Source organism: Pteropus vampyrus, unplaced genomic scaffold (assembly GCF_000151845.1).
Source record: "Pteropus vampyrus isolate Shadow unplaced genomic scaffold, Pvam_2.0 Scaffold390, whole genome shotgun sequence".
In the NCBI taxonomy this organism is placed as follows: Eukaryota; Metazoa; Chordata; class Mammalia; order Chiroptera; family Pteropodidae; genus Pteropus; species Pteropus vampyrus.
The window spans coordinates 1076911-1097173 of NW_011889171.1; the positions used below are offsets into that span (position 1 = coordinate 1076911).

The 20263-nt window shown below is 35.7% G+C and overlaps 1 protein-coding gene across 2 annotated transcripts in view; it reads right to left on the reverse strand.

Moving 5' to 3' along the window:
• KLHL13 (kelch like family member 13) overlaps positions 1–20263 on the reverse strand; it is a 234813-nt gene that overhangs the window by 183683 nt on the left and 30867 nt on the right. The window lies entirely within an intron of this gene.

Consider the following 20263-nt stretch of genomic DNA (forward strand, 5'->3'; position numbering starts at 1 on the left):
ATGCTACCAAAACTGTCCTTAACACTGACACGGAGAGAGACTGAGGGTAGCAAGCGTGAATAAACATGTATATGGAAAAGAAAGACATTATTAAGACTTTATATAAAGCAGAGAGCCAAGAGGCTTAGATGCTACCTACTGGAAACCAAAAGAAAAACACCTTCTTTGCAACAGGTTAGGGACCATTATATAAAAAATCTTCTTTCTGGAAAAAGAAAAAAAAAACAAAACAAAACAAAACACATTTCCATTGATGCCGAGGCAGAAAAATAGTCCATTAAACACCATGAATAACCAAGGTGCCAAGGCATCTCAGAAAGAAAAAGAAAACTCTCCAGAAAATAAGCTTACAAACATAGAATATGCAACTTAAATACAGAGAATACAGGTGGTACTTCTGAAAAAAACTCAGTGAGTTCCAAAACGAGTCATATCGACAATTTCAGGAATTAAAAAAAAAAAAAGGAAAAAACTAGATGAGCAGAATGAGTTCTTTAGCAAGGCGACTGAAACCCTCAAAAAGAACCGAATAGACCTTCTCGAGATTAAGAAAACACACTTCAAGAGTTGAAAAATGAAATAGCAAGCTTGGGAAATAGAATCGAACAAATGAAGAAAAGGATCAATGATATCAAAGACAAAGCTAAAAAAAAAGAAGAGAGAAACTGAAGAATGAAAAATAATGAAAGAGAGATTCAAGAACTAGATAATACCATCAGGAAAGGAAACATAAGAATAATGGGCATTCTCGAAGGGGAGGAAAAGGAGCAGTGACTAGAAAGCATTTTCAGACAAATAGTGGATGAAAACTTCCCAAATCTAAGGAATGAGCTGGAGCTTGGAATTCAAGAGAGCCACAGAACACTCAATTATCTCAACCCAAAAAGGCCTTCACCAAGACAAGTTGTATTAAAGTTATCAAAAATCAATGACAAAGACAGAATTCTCAGGGCAACCAGGGAAAAGAAGATGGTAACCTATAAAGGAAAACCCAATAGATTATCGTTGGACTTCTCAGCAAAAACCTTACAAGCCAGAAAAAGGTGGAATCAAATATTCAAACTATTAAATGAAAGGAACTATGAGCCAAGAATAATGTATCTAGCTAAGCTCTCCTTTACATATGAAGGAGAAATAAAGACTTTTCCAGACATACAAAAATTGAGAAAATTCTCCACTACGAGACCTGTAATACAGGAAATACTGAAAGGAGTCAGTTGACCTTAAACAAAATGACAAAAAAAAAAATTAAAAGTAAGGTGACTAGCAGGCTGGTAAAAGCAGAGGAGCGCAACCCTTACTAGGAACAGAGCATTATAAGTTTAAAATAAGAAGAGATTTGCTATAGTAAGATAGTAATGAACGTTCAGCATACATAGAGACAAATTGAGACAACAACGACTGAAAGGGGAAGATTCAAAGAACCAAATTTGCAAAGGAGAATGGAGATGAGGCATGCACAGAAGAAAATGGAAGAATATATATATATACACACACACTATCCTTTACATATTTGTAATGGTAACCACATACCAAAGATTCAGAATTTAAGTATATAACATAAAACAAGAAGGACTAAAGGGAAAACCCACAAAAGCCAACCAAAATAAAGAAAACAGAAACACGAGGACAAGGAAGCAATGGAAAAACTGAGCTGCCAAAAAGCAAAAGACAAAATGGCTATAAGAAGACCTCATTTTTCAATAATCATCATAAATGTAAAAGGACTAAACTCACCAATAAAAAGGCACAGAGTTGCAGATTGGAACAAAAAACAAAACCCAACCATGCGCTGCCTCCAGGAGACATATCTCCACTCCGAAGACAAATATAGACTCAAAGTGAAAGGGTGGAAAATGATATTTTAAGCAAATGGCATTTAGAGAAAAATGGGAGTAGCGGTACTAATATCAGACGAAATGGACTTCAAAATAAAAAAGGTAAAGAAAGATACTGAGGGACAATTCATAATAATAAAGAGAATCATGCACTAGAGGACACAACACCTATTACTATCTCTGCTCCCAATCAGGGAGCCCCGAAATATGTAAAGCAATTAATAACAGAACAAAAGGGAGAAACAGACCAAAACACTATCATAGTAGGGGACCTAAATATCCCACAGTTAGATATGAACAGATCATGGAAACAGAAAATCAATAAGGGAATAGCATCCTTAAATGATACATTAGACCAACTGGACATAATTGACATTTACAAAGTCTTTCATCCCAAAACAGCTGCTTCTACATTCTCCTCTAGTGCACATGGAACATTCTCAAATATTGACCACATACTGGGACACAAATAGCCTCAACAACTATAAGGGGGTTGAAATCATACCAACCATATTCTCTGATCATAATGCTTTGAAACTAGAGATCAAATGTAAAAAGAAAGCAGAAAGAAGAACAAATACATGGAGATTAAACAACATACTATTGAAGAATGCGTCAGAGATGAAATAAAAAGAGAGATCAAGAAATACATAGAAATGAATGATAATGATAATACAACATATTAAAACATCTGGGACGTGGCAAAAGCAGTCATAAGAGGAAAGTTCATATCTTTACAGGCCTACCTTCAGAAACAATAACGAGCCCAAATAAACAACTTAACACTTCACCTTAAAAAACTATAAAAGGAAGAACAATGAGGCCTAAAGTCAGCAGAAGGAAAGAAATAATCAAAATTAGAGCAGAAATAAAAAAAAATTGAAAACAAAAATAAAATAGAAAAACTAAATGCAACAAAGAGTTTGTTCTTTGAAAGGGTTAATAAAATTGACAAACCCCTTGCTAGACTCACTAAAGAAAAAAGAGAAAAGACACAAATCAACAAAATCAGGGAAGAAAGAAGGGAAATAACGATTGATATCACAGAAATACAAAAGATCATACAAGAATACTATGGAAAAGTATATAACACCAAATTCAATAACATAGAAATGGACCAGTACTTAGAAAAATACAACCTTCCTAGACTGAATCAAGAAGAATTGAAAAATCTAAATAGACCAATCAGGAGTGTGGAAATTGAAACAATCATCAAAAACTTACCAAAAAGTAAAAGTCCAGGACCAGATGGCTTTACCAATAAATTTTCCCAAACATTCAAAGATTTAATACCTATTCTCCTCAAACTCTTTCAAAAAATCGAAGGGGAGGCAATACTTCCCAACTCATTTTATAAGGACAATATCTCCCTGATACTAAAATCTAGTAAAGATAACACACAAGAAAGAAAACCTCACCCATATCTCTCATGAACACAGATGCAAAAATCCTTAATAAGTTACCAGCGAAATGAATACAGCAACATATTAAAAAGATTATACAACACAATCAAGTGAGATTCATTCCAGAGGCACGGGGATGGTTCAATTTATACAAATCAATTAATGTGATACACCAGGTAAACAAATTAAAAAATAAGAATCATATGATCATATCAATAGATGCAGAAAAAGCCTTTGACAAGATACAGCACACATTTATGATCAAAACACTTAACAAAATCAGTATAGAAGAAAAATACCTTAATACAATAAAGGCCATCTATGACAAGCCTCAGCCAACATTATACTTAATGGTGAAAAACTAAAAACTTTCCCTCTAAGATCAGGAACAAGGCAAGGCTGTCCACTATCGCCATTGTTATTCAATATAACATTGGTGGTCCTAGCGAGTGCAATCAGGCAAGAGAAACATATAAAAGGCATCCGAATAAAATACGAAGAATTCAAACTGTCACTATTTGTGGATGAGATGACTCTCTATATAGAAAACCCTAAAGACTCCGCAAGAACATTACTAGAAATAATAAGCAAATACAGTAAAGTCTCTGGATACAAATCAATATTCAAAAATCCATAGCTTTCCTATACTCTAATAAAAAAGCGTCAGAAAAAAGAAGTGAAAAAATTAATTCCTTTTGAAATTGCAGCAAAAAGAATAATATACCTAGGAATAAATTTAACAAAACATTTAAAGGACCGATATAATGAAAACTACAAGACCATATTAAAAGAAATCAAAGAAGATAGAAAGAAATGGAAAGATATTCCGTGTTCTTGGATTGGAAGAATCAACATAGTTAAAATGACCATATTACCTAAAGCATTATACAGATTTAATGCAATCCCATCAAAATCCCATTGGCATTAATATATATATATATATATATAACAAAAAATCATCAGATTTGTAAGGAAGCACAAAAAAACCCAAATTGCCAAAGCCATCCTGAGAAAAAAGAACAAGGCTGGAGGCATCACTCTGCTCGACTTCAAATTAAACTACAAAAGGACAGTAATCAAACAGCATGGTATTGGCAGAAAAATAGACACACGGACCAGTGGAACAGAATCAAGAATCCAGAAGTAAACCCATATTCATATGGGTAAATAATTTTATATAAAATAGTAAAAAATATACAGTAGAGAAAGGAAAGTCTCTTCAATAAATGGTTCTGGGAAAACTGGAAAACCACCTGCAAAAAAAAGAAACTAGACTGTTATCTATCACCACACACTAAAATTAACTCAAAATGGATTAAGTACCTGGATATAAGACCTGAACAATTAAATGCATAGAAGAAAACATAGGAACTAAACTCAAGGACCTTGGACTTAGAGGATTTTCTGAATTTGACCTCAAAAGCAAGGGAAGTAAAAACAAAAATAAATAAATGGGACTACATCAAACTAAAAAGGTTCTGCTCAGCAAAAGAAATCATCAATGATGTAAAGAGAGAATCATCCGAATGGGAAAATATATTTGCAAGCAACATCTCCAATAAGGGCCTAATATCCAAAATATACAAAGAACTCAAACAGCTCAATAACAACAAAAACACAAACGATCCAATCAAAAAATGGGCAGAGGATCTGAACAGATACTTCTCCCTAGAGAACATACAAATGGCCAACAAATATATGAAAAGATGCTCAATATCGCTAGCTATTAGGGAAATGCAAATCACAAACACAATGAGATACCATCTCACACCTGTTAGAATAGCTATAATCAACAGGACAAATAATAACAAATGTTGGAGAGGTTGCGGAGAAAAAGGAACCCTCATACACTGCTGGTGGGACTGCAAATTGGTACAGCCACTATGGAAAACAGTATGGATGTTCCTCAAAAAGCTAAGAATTGATCTACCATATGATCCAGCAATCTCTCTACTGGGTATTTACCCCAAAGACTTGAAAACTCATATCCAAAAAGATATTTGCACACTGATGTTCATAGCAGCATTATTCACAGTGGCCAGGATATGGAAGCAACTGAAGTGTCCTACGATAAATGACTGGCTAAAGCAGCTATGGTAAATATATACAATGGAATATTACTCAGCCATAAGAAGAGATGAAATATTGCCATTTGCAACAACATGGATGGACCTTGAAATAATCATACTAAGTGAAATATGCCAGTCAAAAAAGGTTGAAAATCATATGATATCACTTATATGTGAGATATAAACTTAAAACCACAAATGAATAAGACAAACAAACAGACTCATGGACATGGACAATGGACTAGTGTTTTCCAGAGGGGAGGAAAGAGGGGGGGAAATAAATAAAAAGTTAAGTAAGTAAGTAAGTAAGTAAGTAAATAAATAAATAAATAAATAAATAAATAAATAAATAAATAAATAAATAAATAAATAAATAAATAAAATGTTTTTAAAAATTTAAAAAATAAAGTACTAAGATCTGAAAAAAATAAAAAATAAAAATAAAAAGACAAGAAGTGGGGCTGGGTAACTTCTTTAAAATCCTAATTATAGTCTTCTCTAAAAAGGTTTTTAAATAAATTTTTCATACTTCCAATTGGTAGAGTGAAGAGAAGAGACCCGCAAGTCATGCAGAACCGCACTTAAAATACCGGTCTGGCCACATATTTGTTACCCATTTCCCCTAGGTTTTAATTTCTTCATTGGAAATTCAATAATAATGCCTACTTCTCACAGAGTAGTTGTAAGGACTGAATGGAATGACATAATGTAAGTGACTAACTAAGCAGTCATAATAAATGCTAATTTTCTATCTTCCCTTCCTTATTTGATAACTTTAAATTTTAATATGTCTAAATAAAAACTCTTGAAAAAATGATTTCTTTCAAACAATGGAGAAAAATTGCCACAATTTAAATTTGTAATACATTTTTAATACTTTAAATATTTATTTTCTTTAAACTCCAACTCTCTCAATTGTTGAATCTACAAATATTTTCTATGTGAATGACTGCCGCTTATTAAAATAAGGAGTACTCTGTGATCAATATATTCAACTATTTTTCTATGTGTTATATAAATTTAATTATTTTTTTAAATAAAGGAAATAGAAAAGTCATTCTTGGATGACAGTGTGACTTTTTCTGATTTTGCAATTCCTAACTTATATTAGCTTTGTTTTTAATACTCAATGATCTTTTCATGGACTTCTATATTCTGAAAAGCAAATTAATTTAAATGCATTTTAAAAGATAAGTGTGTGCCAAACAGTACTTTCTGAAGTTGCAGTAGACCCAACATCCTTCTCAGTCTCCGAGAACTGCATGTCTTTGATTCTCAGAGATAGACCTGGGTTGTATTTTATGATTTCACACCCTAAAGCTGATTGGATCAGGGTGGAACTTGCCCTAAGAAAAAACAATTATAATTTCTTTCCTGAGAATTGGAGCAGAGCATACAGGTCTAGCTAAAAATAAACTCAGGGTCTTGGGAGAGCCATGTGCACAGAGAATCAGAGAAACTTATTCTTCAGAGAGAAAGAAGGATGAAAGGCTCATATAGAAAGAAGCAAAAATGAAGCCAATGTAGCCCAAAACACAAATGCTCAAATGCTACCCGAGTCAGAGAATTGCTGCCAAGGTTACTGGGCCTCATCAGCTAACTGCCTTTACCCTCTCCCCCATACCTATGCCTTAGGACAGTGCTAGCTATGTTTCTGTTACTTAGGGAAAAAAAATTTGGACAGGGATAGATAATTAAACACAAACACCAAAGGATTATAGCTTCTCATTGGCTGGATGTCACCATTTTAACTTTTTTTTTTTCAATTATAGAGTTGACATTCAATATTATGTTTTATCTGTTCCAGGTATACAGCATAGTGGTTAGACATCTATATAATTTACAAAGCGATCCTCCCAGATTAGTGTAGTACCCACCTGGTATTCACTATATACATAATTATTACAATATTATTGACTATATTCCCCATGCTGTACTTCACATCCCTTTGACTATTTCATAACTACCCATTTGTCCTTCTTAATCCCTTCCTTTTTTTCTCCTATCCCTTCATCCCTCCTGCCAACTGGCAATCATCAGTATGGTCTCTGAATCTGAGTCTATTTCTCTTTTGTACGTTTGTTTATTTTGTTCTTTAGATTCCATATATAGGTGAAATCAAATGTTATATGTCTTTCTCTGTCTGACTTATTCCATTTAGCATAATATCCTGCAGGTCCATCTATGTTGTTGCAAATGAGAAGATTTCATTCTTTTTATAGCCAAGTAATATTCCATTATATATGTACCACCTCCTTTTTATCCAATTGTCCATTAATGGGCACTTAGGTTGCTTCCACATCTTGGCAATTGTAAATAATGTTGCAAGGAACATAGGAGGTGCATATATCTTTTCAAATTAGTGTTTTGGATTTATTCAAATAAATACCCAGAAGTGGGATTGTTGGGTCATGAGGTAGATCTATTTTTAATGTTTTGAGGAGCCTCCCTACTTTTTTTCATAGTAGTTGCACCAATTTACAATAATCCCACAACAATGCACACAGTTTCACTTTTCTCCACATCCTCACCAACACCTATTGTTTGCTGATTTATTGATGATGACCATTCTGATAGGTGTGAGGTGATATCTCATTGTGTTTTTAATTTAACTTTAATTAAATTAAAATTTAATTTTAATTTTTTATCTGATGACTAGTGATGTTGAGCATCTTTTCATATGTCAATTGGCCACCTGTATGTCCTCTTTGGAGAAGTGTCTATTCTGTGGACATCACCATTTTAACAGATACTAAAATTTTATCATAACTAAAATAATTTAAGAAAGTAAAATCTCCAGTTTTACAGTAAATTATTTCCATTGCTCCACTTACTGTTATTTTCTGAGAACATACCTGAAGGTATTATCTAGAAAATTAAGTTATAACACAAATTAAATTGTTTAGAGAAAAACTGAATAGGATTATTACTTAGAAAGAAAGGGATAACAAGTAATATTTGTGAGTCTAAGTGAGGTGACAGTTGGAAGTTCCAACTAAGGTAATTCACCCAGTGTGTTTTTCAACTGACTGGGACCTATTAGTGGGCCATGGAATGTATTTAGTGGGTCAGAACAAGCATTTTCTTTTAGTGAAATAGAACTAAAAGAAAAGATAGTAAAGATAAATACTGGTAGTATAGTCACCTGCTGAATGTGAGATTACTAATAACTATAATTTATTGAGCACATGTTGAGTGTTAGGTGCTATATTAATCATTTTACATACATAATCTTAACATATAAAGTAGATTATTATTATTTCTATTTGCTCATGAGTAAACTGAGGTAAAAGGAAGTTAAATAACTTGCTCAATACCATACAGCTAGCAAATGATGGAACCAGATTTCAAACCCAAGTCTGTCTGGTTTTGAAACCTGTAATCTCTTTATAGCAATATGTTGTCTTGCCTAAAATAAATGTGGTAGGAAATTAAAGGAAGACCTTTAAAAATGATAGACTAGAGGTAGTGAGGGCCCACCTATCTTTAAAATTATGAGTTTATAGTGGCTCAAATTCATATGGTGGTACAGTTTTCTCCAGCTATGTTCAGCCATTTGGCTACAAAATGAGAGAAGTCTGATAATTTAATTAATTCAGCATCATGATACAGTTTTGAGAGTCAAAGAGGTACAATAAAAAGAAAAGGGAACAAGGGGATTGAGGATACGACAAGAGAATACAGCAATCGACCATAGAGTCTAGACTGGGAAGAGGAAAAGTGAGGCCAGATAGAGGCCAACAAACTGGGAGAAAACTGAGCGATTCTGAAGTCAAAGAGCAGACTTATGGGGGAGTGAAGAGTTAGAAGTTCTGTATGATAAGAGGTGGTCAGAGTGAGATAGCGCTTTGAAGCTATCAAAGGTGTAATATTTCCCAAAGAGTGGATCGTTGAAATGGAATGGAGGTGAAAGTAATTGGAATTGAGGAACTCAAGCACTGTGAGGTCATGGAAGTATACTGATCATGTTTATGGATTTCTAAATCATCCATGATGGCGGGACTAGAGGTGGACTGTGAACCAGATGTCAGAAACCTCAATAAACATGGCTGAACAAGGAGTTGGGTATATGACAGAAGCAAGGAGAGTTAGGGCAGGTTATATAGTTAGCATAATTTTCAAATAAGAAGGATTTTTTTTCTTTTTTGCATGACTGTGAAGATTTAGTTTGTAAGGAGTTTGGAGCAGAGATCAGAAAACTACACATGGGTCAACTCTGGTCTCATTGAATATTTTTCTATATAAAGTTTTATTGGAACACAGCCACACCCATTCATTTACACATCGTATCTGGCTACTTTCAAGCTACAACTGTAGAGTCAGGTAGTTGCAACAGAGCCAGTACATACCACAAAGTCTAAAATATTTACTACCTGGTGTATTGAAAAAAGAAGTTTGCTGACTCCTGGTTTAGAAAATGGAGTAGGGGAGTATGCAGGCTGGGGAAGAAAGAACAGCCTGAATATGGCTGTATGGGACACAGTGTTGTAGGCTAGAGAGCCAGCTTTCAATTATCAACAGGAAGTGGAGTGAAGTGGAAACATAGGCGTGGACTTTGTTTACCATGGAATAAGACTCCAGACTGTGTAGTGGGAATGTTGAAGAAGAGAGGAACAGCATTGAGAAAATTGTTGCATTGTTGATGTCTAACCAGAGTTTGCAATATGGGTGTGCCCAATGATCACAGGCATAAAAAGGTAAGGAGGAATTTACCCAAGGTTCTCATTTGGGTCAGCGTCAGACACTTCCAGATTGCCTCGAGTTTAGTAAGGAACTCCAAACTCCAAAGGCAAGATCCCCATAGCAGGTTGGCTTCCAGGGCAGCCAAAGGCCTCTCTAATTTCCTTATCTTGGCAGGCTAGAAAAGATGTCATCAGGTAATTTTTTACTATAGAATACAAGCCAATCCTATTTTCCCCCTATTGGAATATTCATGGATTTTACTTTCTGCCTGTGGAAATGCAAATATTGTAAATTTACATTTTGTCATCTACCTGGAGAATGTACATGCTGGTAACTCTTGTTTGAAGGTTGTACATTATTTTAAAAATATGTCTAGAAGGCATTCCTCAGTCAGAGTCATGTCCTTTCTTTTCTGTCTTGAATAATATTCACAACCTTAAATTCGATCAGGTCAGGGCCCATATTTGGCTTTTTCATTGTTGTGTTCGCGGAGCCTGAGAGTAGTAAAAGTTCAGTGCATTTTTGTTGGAAGAATGAATAAGAAATGATTTTTCCCTTGATTGGAAGTATTGGAAAATAACATTTCAGATTTTCCATGAAAACTAATGTTTGCTCAAACTGGAAAAAAAAAAAAACATAAATTTTACCAAGTTTAAAAAAATAGCATGAGACCAAATTTTTTAAAATGTATTTATTGAATTAGTTTCAAGAATACAGTACATTGGTTAGACATCTCCATAGTTCATAAAATGATCCCCTCAATTGCTCCCTCCCTCCCCTGGCCCTCCACATAGCCATTACATTACTGCTGACTGCATTCCATATGCTGTGCTACTCATCCCCGTGACCATCTATCAACTACTAATTTGTACTTCTTTAACCTTTCACACCATTCTCCCAGTCTACCAAACCTCCTCCCTTATGTCCATCACCAAATTGTCCACAATATTTGTGAGTCTGTTTTTGATTAGTTTGTTCTTTTTGTTCCTTAGATTTCGCATATAAATAAAATCATGGTATTTATCTATCTCTGTCTGCCTTATTTCACTCAGCATAATAACCTCTAGGTCCATCCATGTCGTTGCAAATGGTAGGATTTTATTTTTTTAATGGCTGAGTGATATTCCATTGTATATATGAACCATAATTTCTTTATCTAATCGTCTGTTGATGGCCATTTAGGCTGCTTCCATATCTTGACTATTGTAAATTGTGCTGCCATGAATACTGGAATGCATAGATCTTTACAAATTATTGTTTTGGTTTTCTTTGGATAAATACCCAGAAGTGCAATTGCTGAGTCGAAAAATATATCTATTTTTAATTTTTTGAGAAACCTCCAGACTCTTTTCCATAGCGGCTGTATGAATTTGCATTCCAACCAACAAGTATAAGGGTTCCCTTTTCTCCGCATCCTCGCCAACACTTGTTGTTTTTTTGATTTATTGATGACAGCCATTCTGACAGGTGTGAGATAATATCTCACTGTGGTTTTAATTTGCATTTCTCTGATGGTTAGCGACCTTGAGTATCTTTTCATGTCTATTAGACATCCATATTTCCTCTTTGGAGAAGTATCTGTTCAGGTCTTCTGCCCATTTTTTAATTGGATTGTTTTTTGTTGTTGTGTTGTTGTTGAGTTGTATAAGTTCTTTATAAATTTTGGATATTCACCCCTTATCAGATGTATCATTAGCGAATATCTTCTCCCAGTCGGTTGTCTTTTTGTTTTGTTGATGGTTTCCTTTGCTTTACAAAAACTTTTTAGTTTGATGTAGTCCCATTTCTTTATTTTTTCTTTTGTTTCCCTTACCCGAGAAGATATATCTGAAAAGAAATTCCTGTTAGTAATATCAGAGAGTTTATTGCCTATGTTTTCTTCTAGAAGTTTTATAGTTTGGGATCTTACATTTAAGTCTTTAATCCATTTTGAGTCTATTCTTGTATATGGTGTAAAAAGATGATCCAGTTTTTTGTTTTTTGTGTTTTTTTTTTTGCATGTATCTGTCCAATTTTCCAAACACCATTTTTTGGAGAGACTGTCTTTACCCCATTGTATATTCTTACCTCTTTTGTCATATATTAAGTGAGCATATAAGGCGTGGATTTATTTCTGAGCTCTCTATTCTGTTCCATTGATCAATGTATCTGTTTTTATGCCAGTATCATGCTGTTTTGATTACTGTAGCCTTGTAGTATAGTTTGATATCAGGTAGTGTGATACCTCCAACTTTGTTCTTCTTTCTCAAAGTTCCAATGGCTTTTGGGGTTTTTTATGGCCCTGAGACCAAATTTTTTAGAAATACTTCAGAAAAAAATTTTATTTGCATCGTACAGTAGTCCCCTCTTATCCATGGTTTCCCTTTCCTCGGTTCCGGTTACCCTCAGTCAATTGCAGTCCAAAAAATATTATATGGAAAATTTCAGAAATAAACAATTCATAATTTTATTTTAATTTTAACTCAATTATTTGTTTTATTTTTATTGAAATAATAGACAGTTAGTTGCTTGTATATACATTGTACAATACGATGTTTTTTTAATTATAGTTGGCATACAATAATATACCAGTTTCAGTTGTATAGCATAGTGATCAGAGATCCACATAACTCGCAAAGTGATCACCTCACTAAATCTAGTACCCCTCTTCCCCCTTACATATTTATTATAATATCATTAACCATCTTCCCCACGCTACACTCTACATCTCCATATCTATTCTGCAATTATCCATTTGTACCTCTTAATCCTTTTGCCTTTTTTTGGCCCTGCTAACTCCCTTCCCATCTAGTATCTCTAAATATTCTCTGTATCTATGAGTTTATTTCTGCTTTTGTTGTTGTTGATTTTGTTCTTTAGATTCCACATGTACATGAAATCATGCAATATTTGTCTTTCTCTATCCAACTCATTTCATTCAGTGCAATACCCTCTAGGTTCATCAAGGCAATATCTTTTCCCATCCCATTCCTTTTAGTCTGTGTGTGTCTTTTAATCTGAAGTGAGTCTCTTGTAGGCAGCATATGGAGGGGTCATGTTTTCTTATCCATTCAGTCACTTTATCTTTTGGTTAGAGCACTTAATTCTTTTCCATTTGAGGTACTTGTTCATAGGAATGTAGTTATTACTATTCTTTATTCCTGTTTTTGATACATGTTTTTTTCTTCTTGAAGAAGTCCCTCTCACATTTCCTGTAATACTATCCTGGCGATGATAAATTCCTTTAGCTTATTTTTGTCTGGGAAGAGCTTTACCTGTCCTTCAACCATAAATATAATAGCTTTGCTGGATAAAGTATTTTTGGTTGCATATCCTGGGTTTTCATCATGTCGAATATTTTGTTCCAAGCTGCCAGTCTTATGGGTGCTCCCTTGTAGGTAACAAACTGCCTTTTTCATGCTGCTTTTAAGATTCTCTCTTTGTATTTAACCTTTGGCATTTTAATTATGATGTGTCTTGGTGTGGGCCTCTTTGGGTTCCTGGTTTTTGGGACTCTCTGAGCTTCCTGGGGTTTTATGTCTATTTCCTTCACCAGGTTAGGGAAGTTTTCCATCATTATTTCTTCAAATAGCTCATTGACGTCTTGTTTTCCTTCCGGTACTCCTAAGACTCAGATATTTTTACATTTAATAGTGCCCCATAGGCTACTTAAATTATTATTATTGTCTTGGCTTCCTTTTTCTTGCCATTCTGATTGAGTGTCCTTGGCTTTCCCATCCTCTATATAGGTCATTTGATCTTCTTCTTTACTCATTCTTTTTATTCCATTTAATGTACTTCTCATCTTAGATATTGTGTTCTTTATTTCTGACTGGTTCCCCTTTATAATTTCCATTTTCATTTTTATGTTTTTTACCTCTTTGTTAAAATTCTCACCAAATTCATCTACACTCTCCATAAGTTAATTGAACATCTTTATAACTGGTGTTTTGAACTCTGCATCTGTGAGATTGTTTGACTCCATTATTTCTGGATCTCTGTTCTGTTCTCTTATATGGTTTCTGCTTCTTTGTCTTCCCATTTTGGCTGCCTTTCTGTGTCTGTTTCTATGTACTAAGCAAAGCTCCTAAGTCTCCAGGTCTTATTAGTGTGGATTTGTGAAGTATGTGTCCAGTGGCACAGTCCTGAGAGGGGTTCAGCTGAAGGCCAAGTTTAGCCCCAGCCTGTGCTCCTCTGAGGCCACCTGTTAAGATTCAGCAAGCAATCCACAGATGCTGTGCTTATTGTTGCCTCAAAAGGCCACATGGGAAACCTAAGCCAGCTGCCACCACTGTGAGACTAGGTGCTACTCACCAAGGAGCACCTAACTTGCGGAGGACACACCTGGATGTGGTTTGGGTGGGGCTGTGAGTTGGAGGAGGTGGTTTCAGGGAATCCTTTGGGCAGAGTAACCTCTGTTATCGAGTTTGATGATGTCTCAGTTATGGCGGCACTGAATTCGCGCACTGGGAGTGGGGAGGGCTCAACAGAGGTACAATGGATACCGCTGGCACTTCTGTACAGAGCAAGTCTCACCTCGGCCCTCACTCTGACAACTCGGTGTCCCCTATTTAAGTCCCTGGTGCCCCTTCGCAGCCAAATCGGCACTTTTGGTCAGAGCAAGCAGGTCTATCACTACAAAAGTCGGCTCGCAGACATGGCCCCTTTAAGAGGTATCTGCAGTTGCCATAGCATCTGTCCCACTCAGCCGCTCAGAATTGGGCAGCCTTGTGTCCTCGCCCCGTCCTACCTTCTACCCTCGCAGGGTGATTTCTTAGATTTCTCCCTAGTTGTATGGCTTGCTCATCTATATCCTAGGTGATTCTTTCCTTGCTGTTTGCTCCTTGTTTTTGTCACAACTTTGATTTGGTCACCAGAGGGATAAATAGAGCCTCTATCATCTACGCCATTTTTTCGGCCTCCAACAAATCATAATTTTAAATTGTGTGCCACTCTGAATAGTGTAATAAAATCCTTTGCTTCATTCCATCCAGGACATGAAATATCCCTTTGTCTAGCATATCCATGCTATATAAGCTACCTACCCCTTAGTCACTTAGTAGCTGTCTCTGTTATCAGATCAACTGTCACAACTGTCATCATATGGCGTTGCTTGTGTTCAAGTAACCCTTATTTGACTTAATAATGTCCCCAAATCAAAAGTGTATTGATGCTGGTAATTCAGATATCACAAAGAGAAGTCATAAAGTGATTCCTTTAAGTGAAAGGGTGAGTACAATACATTAAGGTAGTTTGAAAGAGAGAGACCACATTCTGCCTTGCACATACATTTCTGTATACATTTATGAGATAGCATTTTAAGAGGTAGAATTGCTACATCAAAAGGTATGTATACTTTTTAATTTTGATTTATATATTGTATCATTGCCTCCCCAAAGAGGTTTCATCAACTTATGCTTCTAAGTAACTGTTTTCCCACAACCTTTCCTGTTATTTTTTAAATTTCTGCAGCATCTATAATATTCACTTTTATCCCTAATATATTCATGTTCTCTCTTTTTGTCAGAAGTTTGTCACTATTATTAGGCTAACCCCCCCAACACCTCAACTTTTGATTTTCTTGATCTTCTCTTGCTTCTTCATATTTACTTTTGCTCTTTAATATTTCTATACTTATACTTTAATTTTGTTTTTTCCTAGCTCATTAAACTAAATACTTAATGCATATTTTTATCCTTTCTTTTTTAATATAAGCTTTGAATTAGCTGCACCTCATAAGTTTAGCTATGTAGTATTTGCTATTGTTCAGTTTTAAACATTTTCTAAATCCATTATGATTTCTTCTTTAACCCTGTGTGTGTGTGTGCGTGTGCGTGTGTGTGTGTGTGTGTGTGTGTGTGTGTTTATTATGGTGACATTAGTCGATGAAATCCAGTAAATTTCAAGTGTAGAAGTGTTTCTTAATAACCAAACACAGGTAACTTTAGTTATCACTTATTATTGATTTTTTAGCATAACTGTATAGTGATCAGAAAGTATATTCTGATAAGATCTGAAACAATAAAATGCATAGATGAAAACATAGGAACTAAACTCAAGGACCTTGGACTTAAAGAAGATTTTATGAATTTGACCTCAAAAGCAAGGGAAGTAAAAGCTAACATAAATGAATGGGACTACATCAAACTAAAAAGCTTCTGCTCAGCAAAAGAAACCATCAATGAGGTAAAGAGACAACTATCTAAATGGGAAAATATATTTTCAAGCAACCCACCGATAAGGGCCTAATATACAAAATATACAAAAAATTCATATGACTCAATAACAACAACAAGACAAACGATCCAATCAAAAAATGGACAGAGTACTTGAACAGACACGTATCCCTAGGGGACATACAAATGGCCAACAAATATATGAAAAGATACCCAACATCGCTAGCTATTAGGGAAATGCAAATCAAAAACACTATGAGATACCATCTCACACCTGTTAGAATGGCTATAATCAACAAGACAAGGAATAACAAATGTAGCAGAGGATTGGAGAAATAGGAACCCTCCTACACTGCTGGTGGGACTGCAAATTGGTACAGCCATTGTGGAAAACAGTATGGAGTTTCCTCAAAAAACTAATAATTGATCTACCATATGATCCAGCAATCCCTCTACTGGGTATTTATCCCAAAGACTTGAAAACTCATATCCGAAAAGATATTTGAACACTGATGTTCATAGCAGCATTATTCACAGTGGCCAGGATATGGAAGTAACCGAAGTGTCCTATGATAGATGATTGGCTAAAGAAGCTGTGGTACATATATACAATGGAATATTACTCAGCCGTAAGAAGAGATGAAATTCTGCCATTTGCAACAACATGGATGGACCTTGAAATAATCATACTAAGTGAAATAAGCCAGTCAGAAAAGGTTGAAAATCACATGATATCACTTATATGTGGGATATAAACTTAAAAGCAACTAATAAACAGGACAAACAAACAGAGACTCATGGACATGGACAATGGATTAGTGGTTACCAGAGGGGAGGGGGGAGAGGGAAATAAATAAAATGTTTAAAAAAATTTAAAAATTAAAAATTAAAAATTAAAAAAGGAAGTGTATTGTGATTTTTAGTTTTTTTGATATTTGTTGAGACCTACTTTATAATCCAGTATATGTTCCATTTTTGTTAATGCGCTATCTGTACATGTGAAAACAAGGTGTTCTCTCCATTTGCTGAAATAATCTTCTATGTATATCCAATAAATTTAACTTAATAATTGCATTCAAAGTATGTACAACTTTACTAGACTATATTGGTCTCCTTGTTCTCTCAGTTATTGTGAGGGATTATTTAAAACATGCTATTCTAATTGGTGGATTTTACAGTTTCTTAAGTGTTATTCAGTCAGTATTGCTTTATATATTTTGAAGCTAGGTATTAGGTGCAAAAAATGTTCAGAATTGTTTGACCTTCCTGGTGAAATGAAACTTTTCTCATAATTTGGTCAGGAGTATAAAGAAGTCCCCACCCCCTCTGCTTTTCCCTTTTCCTTTCTCCCCCAGTAACATGCTCCCCAGTCTATACACACATAACTGTGGAAATGACTAAATTCACTGTCAACCCCATTGTAGCAACCACATTATTTCCAATTCTATTTTTCCCAAATAGGGCATATAACCCTAAGAAAGTCTTAAAAGAGTGAAGGAAGTAGTTCTGAAAGTTAGGGGAAGCGATGTTTGGAAAACAATGGTTCAAGCTTCCTAACTATCAATATTAAATTGGTTCTTCAGACTGTATATCCACCTCCTTATATAATTTGTACTCACTTCTATCAGCCATCACTATCTATTTCTCTTCCTTGTTGATAGTTTTCATGTTTGTTTTCTTCTATTCTACCCGCTGTGTACCTGTCGGGGAGGTACTCTAGATCAGCAGTCCCGAAATTTTTGGCACCAGAGACCGGTGCTCCTATGAGAATCTAATGCCTGATGATCTGAGGTGGAGCTGGGGCGGGGATGCCAGCTCTGGAGAACGGCTAAAAATGCAGATGAAGCTTTACTCACTTGCCCACAGCTTACCTCCTGCTGTGCAGCCCAGTTCCTAACGGGCTTCGGATCAGTACTGGTCTGCAGCCCAGGGGCTGGGAACCCCTTGCTCTAGATCAAATCATATAGTTTCAAAGCTAGAAGAGACCTTAAGAGATTCTTTTAGCTTTCCGTTCCCACCCCCAATATACTTTACAGATGAGGAAACTGGGTTTCTTACAGGTGAATTAACTTTTTCAGAGTTATACCTTTTGGCAGAGTGGAGATTAAAAACAAAGCCCCTTTTCTGACTTCCTCATCCTATTTTTCCTTTTTTCCATCTGAGGTTCTCATTATAGTCACAGACCTAGATATCTGCTGAACTAGTGAAATATTCCACCTATATAAACTGCTACAAACTTTTTCTTCTTTAGACTCTCTTTGGTGCAAAAGCACACTATGATCTCAGCTGAAATGTGGGTTCTACCTAAGAGTTTGTGAAGTGAAAGCCTCAACCATAAATCTGTCAGTTCTCTTCAGTTTAGCCACTCTTGTAGGTTGAGGGGGACAATACTAGTTATCAGAGGCTTCAGAACCTCTTCAAATACATATTTATGAGTCTGGCCTGGCAGTAGACATTCATACATATTTCACCTAATGTAATAAATTTGTTGGCTTAATCCCGCTATAGCAGTTCCACTGCATTGTTCTTAATAAGTTGCTTTTTCTTCACTTATGATGCAAACTGCCAGGATAATTAAAGTGGAAGTTCCCAATCCTTTGGATTATGCCACTGCTTGGTGTATAAAATGGCTGGAGGCAGATGGAATTACCATTATGGTAAGTACCAAATGTTCTTCAAGCAGGCCACTGAATTTACCCCCACAACAAACATTTTCCACTGGTCGTTTTGTAACAATGTACTGTGAAATTGTAAATTCCATGAAAACTGTCTGCGCCCATAATTATTATATATGTTTGAAGATTGGACTCTAGTAAAGTCAACTTTGATTTTACACACACATACCAACTGTCAGCATGAGAGTTTGGTAAGATACCCTTGGGTTTGTGTGGCTGATTCTCTCTTTCCTTTCTGCTCCCCTGCTCCACTATGTATTCTTTTAATTATCTCTAAGTTTCCCCTTCTCTTCTAGATAGTCACTAAATGTACTGAGTTACTTACTGATGGAATCCACTAGACATATGAAACAGTATGAAAGAAGATAATACTTAGAACTACTGGTCCATTCCCTTTGAATTGGAGAATTGTTTAGATCAGGGGTCCCCAACCCCAGGGCCGTGGACTAGTACCAGTCCATGACCTGTTTGTAACTGGGCCTCACAGCAGGAGGTGAGCAAAGCTGCATCTGTATTTGCGCCTCAGCTCCACCTCATTCATCCACCTCAGATCATCAGGCATTCAATTTTCATAGGAGCACCGGCCCCTGGTGCCAAAAAGGTTTGGGATTACTGGTTTAGATGACCTATGAGGCTTTTTTGTTTCACTATCTCCAATCCTTGCTTCTCTCCCAAGCCCAATACACTATAGATAATATCTTGTGTCCTTAAAGCTCTCAGAGGCAATGAAAACTGATTTTAATCTTTATTAGAACATGTGTAGGAGTTAACTAGGCAAAGTGGGGTAGGGAGGGCCATTCCAGGCTGAGAAAGCCATATAAGGGAGATAAAACATGAACTAGGTCAAGGAACTCAGTTTGTGTGCTGGGGGTGGGGTGGGGAGTGAATTAGCGAGAGCCTAGGTCCTCACTGAAAGGCTTATATATAACTCCAAAGAGTTTAGATTTTACACTGATGACACTGGGGAGCCACTATGTTATCTTTAAGCAGAGCAGTGAGTGACTTCAGAATAGCCTTTTAGCAGTACAACTTAGGCTGCAGTTTTTAGAGTGAATTGAAGGACGGTTAAATCCTGAGATTAATTAGGAGATTAGTTAGTTAGTTAAAGCGTCTGAACTAAGATCTAATAAAGAAAGGAGAGATGAAGAGGGATGAATTTGAAAGCCAGCTAAAGGCTTCGTAACTCAAAAGGATGAAGGAGTGAGAAAGTAGGGAGGAATAAAGGATTAAGCCCAGGTTTCCTGCTGGCACTTACTTGGTGGATGACCAGCCATTGCCACTGCCAGATAATATAAGAGGAAGGGGAAAGGGAAAAAGCCAATCATGTAGTAGGATGAGGAGTTAAATTCTATACATGTTAGAATCAAGACACTTTTGTGCCATCCAAGTTATCTAGCAGACAGTTGGATATGTGGCTCTGGATCTCACAAGACATCTTGG